Source organism: Aedes albopictus, chromosome 2, assembly GCF_035046485.1.
Source record: "Aedes albopictus strain Foshan chromosome 2, AalbF5, whole genome shotgun sequence".
In the NCBI taxonomy this organism is placed as follows: domain Eukaryota; kingdom Metazoa; phylum Arthropoda; class Insecta; order Diptera; family Culicidae; genus Aedes; species Aedes albopictus.
In genome coordinates, this window is record NC_085137.1 from 480,599,302 (window position 1) to 480,605,055 (window position 5,754).

Below are 5,754 nucleotides of genomic sequence, written 5' to 3' on the forward strand. Positions count from 1 at the left end.
ACACGACTTTATTCATAAACAACAATCATCATTTCTCAGAAATAAAAAAGATACATTAAAGGATGATGAAATTCTTGCGATTTGTGATTTCTCTGAAAACTATTCATTCATAATTCAAAACGCTGCTCAAGGATATCATTGGAACAACTCGCAAGCAACAATACACCCATTTGAAATTTACTATATGAAAGATAATAAACTTGTAAATGTTAGCTTCATTATCATATCGGAAGTAATGGCTCACGATACAGTTGCGGTGCAGTTGTTCATCTCAAAAATGATAGATTTTATGAAACAATTAACGAACTTTTCTAAAATTTATTTTATGTCTGATGGGGTAGCATCACAATACAAAAATAAGAAGAACTTTGCTAGTCTATGTAGATTCCAGTCAAAGCATGCATTAAGAGCAGAATGGCATTTTTTTGCAACGTCCCACGGTAAAGGTCCATGTGATGCTATTGGTGGCACTCTCAAGCGAATGGCAAAGAGAGCAAGTCTTGCTCGAGATTATGGAAATACCATAACAACTCCACGAGAGTTATATAACTGGGCAGTTGTACAGACAGATAAAAATATAACTAAATTAAATTTCTGTTACGTATCCACTGAACAGTACATTAAAATGTCAGAAGATCTCGAAGAAATATATAATAACGCCAAAACAATACCAGGCACTCAGAAATTCCATAGTTTTTTGCCTATTCCTGGCGACAAAGTAAAGGCAAACAGGTATTCATAAAAATAATAATTCATAAAAATTCATAATTATAAATAATTGTATATTTAAAAGTGCACTTCAATACATATTGCGATCAAACATTACATTTCCTAAGAAAATACATTTGTTATATTTTGAAGTTTTTTATGTATAGGAAAACCCTTCCAAATGATTGAATAGACACATTCTACGGGCCCCGTATCATCAATACTAAATTTTCAAAGTTTAAATTTGGCATATTTCACATTTTTATAATATTCTACACTACTCTTATCGTCCAAAAATGTATTCTACATTATATTAATGTGACAAAACATATTAATTGAACGACGGTTAAGATTAACAATAAAATCGTGATTCTAAGGCATTTAGACACACTATTCATCAAAGCTGCCGTATTTTAAACACCAACGCACTGATTTTTCAAAAATCTCCCATGATTAACAGATAAATGTATGTAGATTGTTCAGCATACAAAGAATTTTAATTGTAATACTTTACAACTATGAGGTATGGTTGGTCAAAGTATAGGTTTTTAAAGCGTTGTAACGTCACGGAAAATCAACCTTTATGAAATTTATTCAAATTCGGAACAAGTTTCAAATTTGAAATTTTGTATGGTCTTTGTACTCCAGAATATCTTTCAAATGAGATTAAAACAAAGGAAATCGGTTCACTGACGCCTTAGTTTCACCTGGATGAAGTTTGCGTTGTAACGTCACGAAAAAAGTTCTGTGGAAAAGACCAAATTTCTCTAGCTTGGACGACTTCTGCAGTGGACAAAGGTAGTTCTATATTCCAAACCAATTTCTTTCTCGTTGTGTATGAGTCCTTTTTCAAGGTATCATTCATAAATTTCGTAACACTAAGTCCCTTTCATAAACTACGAAGACTCTTGAGACCCGAGGGATTTGATGTTTGGCCAACATCTACGCTCTATATAAATTCCAAAAATGGTTTAAATTGTAATTGTAGGGGAGACTGAGGAGACTTGATCCCTGGGGAGACTTGTTCCCCCCATATTTTCTCAGAATCAAAAACAGTTTCCTTTTAGCATATTTTTTCCAAAACAACATCTGGACAGCCGACAATGTTTTGGCTACAATTGATTTTAATTGTGTATTGCATTATTTTTTAATGGCTAATGGTTTATTTTCAGTCCTTCAAAAATCTTTTTGGTGATTCGGAAAAACCTTAATAACTTTGTGAAAATTGAACCAAATCGTGTCAAAATTTTACAGCACATAGTATAAATAAAATATAATCAAACGTATTTATCCAAATAAGGCTGTTATATATTTTTTTAATTAACCCTAAAAGGGATACCTTCATGGCCTCAGTTTCGTCACCTCGCGCAGTGTGTTTCCATCATAGACGAGCTCTGAAAGGCGCCTGGGGTCCAATGGACCCCAGGTATTCCTTTTAGGGTTAATGTTGCTTAAAGTATACAACAGTGACATGGGGAGACTTGTTCCCTCGAGGACTACACACACATTATACATGTGAAAAATAAAATTCTATTTGGAAACCTCTGTTTAAGGACTGTATCGGAAATTAACTATAAACATTCAGGATGCTCTATCTCGAAGCATGTTTGGTCTTATCATTTCGGTTCTTCTATCAAATCTTCACAATACAGTCAAGTTTAGAACAGCATGAAAAAAAATGAAAAATGTTTAGCATTATTGAAAATATTGTAGAATGAATACATCTCACAAATTAAAGTTTTGGACAAATTGTTGTTTTTTAAAGATTTTTCAGCGCTTCAATAACCTGTAGCGAATAAAACTTGTACGGCGAAAAATCCAAAAAATATTAATTATTGTTAGCAGTTATGTACACATAACATATCACCGAACACCAACTTAAAAAAAAATATTTATGATCGAAAAACCCCCAACATTTAAAAAATGACCTATCCTAAAAAAACTCTAATTTTTTGTCGAACTTTGACAGTCTGTTTTAAATATCTTCAAAGGTTATACAATTCCGTTCTCTACTAAAGCTACCTCGTCGTGAAGTTTAAAAACATTTCCAATTAAAACAAAATTGAATCATCAATTTGATGTATTTTTTATTTGCGTAATCGTGCTTTGAATGAGCATCAAAAAATAGGGTCCCTGAAAAATGACCTTTTTTCATTTTTAAGAATTGCGCTAAAATGGAATCGAATTTTTTCTTGAAAATTTTTTTTTACCTATATTATGAGCAATCTGGGAAAGAATATATTTGCGCTAATATATTTAAAAAAAACAAAAAAAAAATCCATTTTTTCCGCAATTTCAAATTTTTAAGAGGTGTCCAAAATTTCAAGATCATGCGTTTAAACTTTGAGATTGATGGCCATGTAAAATAATTATTTTTACAAAAGCAAAAGTGCCATTCCTTTTTCTGAGGATTTATATAGTACCTCCAAAAATAAAATTATTTATAACTTGAATAAATTATTTTTTAGGATGTTTTGAACATATATAGTTAATTTCCGATACAGTCCTTACTCGGAATTCTAGTATATTCAATGATAAAACGTGTCAGATATTTATTATTTTATTACTAATTATTAACGGGGGGATCAAGTCTCCCCATTTTCAAAATAGGGCATATCCTTAACAATTTAAGGAAATCTTATAATTTCAAATACACCGTATTCATCAAAAATGCAAGAGAACTTGAAAAGAAAATGAATAGGAAGCTTCTGGAGTTATTTTCCCTTTAAATTAACTATGTGCTCAAAAGGGGATCAATTGTGGCCCATTTTTGAAAAATACATCATAAGACATGCCTCCATAAAAACACAGTTTTGAAAACTAAGACAATAATTTAAAGGCCTTCTGTTGTGTATAAACTTGCAATAGATGTTTATCTGCCATTCTGTACGAAAAACGGATCTAGATTTGTGTTTTTTCTTAAAGTTACAGGCAAATTATGAAAAAGGGATCAAGTCTACCCAGTCTCCCCTACTGCGATCTTGTAAAAATGACACTCAAACCGATCATTTATATGATATTAGAGCCAAACAGACGAAACACTGACAAAATTACCATCTCGTTTATCTCAGGGTATTGATAACTTCGAGAGTTGGTGTTTTCAGCAAAGTTGTTAGGTTGGTCAAAGACTTACAGTTGATGAATAGTATGGTTTAAAGTTCCACAAAAAAGCGGCGCTAGAGAACTTACAAATTTCAAATTTCATGTATCTCAGGCCCCCATTACTTGGAAAGATGGTTTCTTCAGCACAATTTAGTGAGTCAAGGACTTGCAGTGGATTTACCATTTGATGCGAGATTTCGCCACTAGAAGACGCTAGTTTCCATTTTGCAAAAGCTGGCAAACTATTAGAATTTCTCAAAAAGTATTTTACAAGCTGGAATTTTTTTCACTTTGGACATATTGTATTCGAATCAAATGGTAATTAAAGACCAACATATTTTTCATAAATGTTCAAAAATTGATTTGATTTGTTTCACTTGGTCCCAAGATACAAAAGTTAATAAAACGACAGTCAAAAAGATGTATTCTGCTTGAAGTACTGCATCTTCGTGTAGAGCTAGCCAATCAAGTCCAAATTTGTAGCATTTACAGATAACAAGATCAGGAACTATCAGTCAAAATTTGAAAATTTTAAGAGTTACGGCTAGTTGAATGTTTTCAAGATAAATAATAAAATTGGTATGCTTTTGTAAATGTAAATGTAATATTAAACTGAAAGTTCTTGATCTACCAAACAACTCTACCGAAGCAACAATATTTCTATTTATTCAGGATCCTGAGATAAACGAAACTAAAAATGTGTATACCTTCTACCGCCTCCTAGTGGAAGGATTTGAAATCATACGGCCCATCAATTTAAAGTTCTTGACCAGCCAAACAACTTTGTCGAGGACACCAACTGTCTAAATAATAAGGTTACGTCTGTCTTTGATATCACAAGAATCACCGACTCATATATCTCAGGACCCTGATTACTTAGAGAGTTATTTTTAAGTATCTTCAGTTTAAGGGGCTGTCCATAAACCACGTGGTCATTGGGGAGGGGGGGTTCGGCCAATGACCATTTTGTATGGACAAATAAAAAAATTTGTATGGACTAATGACCACGCGGGGGGGGGGGGGGGGGTGGGGTTGAAAAGTCCCAAAAAAATGACCACGTGGTTTATGGACAGCCCCTAAAAGTCATTTGGTTTAAGGTTATACTTGCCTAGTGGTAGTTGAAATTTTGGAAAACCATGCACATTATATTTATTTATAAAAGAAAAGTTGAAACTTTTTAAAAAGTGCCCAAAAATTTACAAATTTTGACTGCTAGTTTCTCAATTAGTCAAAACTTACAGGAAACTTTTTGAGAAATCATTTGCAAACTATTACAAACTTTTATTTAGCATCAACCAGTGGCGAAATCTCACGTCATATGGTAAATTAGCTGTAAGTCTTTGATTTATCAAACAACTTTTCCGAAGACACCAACTCTCTAAGTAAGGTACATCGGGGCAAGCTGAAATAGGTGGGGCAAAATGAAACGCGAAGTTTTGAAATAGTTTTCAATACATTTTAGAAACTTTTCTTTCGCCAAAAGATTGTTTGAATCAAAAACTATGTGTTATGGCATTCAAGCTGTTCATCATCATTGGATAACATCATGTTAACCAGCTGTTTCATCTTGCCCCGGTGTACCTTAATTAAGATTTTTTATCACTGTTAGGTCTATTTGTCTCTGAGATCACAGAAGTTGTTCTTAGGGTCCTAAGTGGTATGCAGATCCTCTGGTATGCTTTTGATTCAATAAATTCTCTCAAACAAATTATAGCATTTTCACTTGAATAGACGACATTGCATAGATTATTGAAAAAATGTTTATCTCGTCGGCGTGATGAGTTATATGCTGAAAATTCTAAATATCTGGCGGTGTGAAGTAATGGATCTCAGTGCGCTAGTTTTTGGGACAAAACTAGAAGAATATGGGTGGTACTAAACCGAAGATGGGTGCCGGTGTCATTAACCTTCATGTAGGAATATTCATACTACTGATAGCAATAA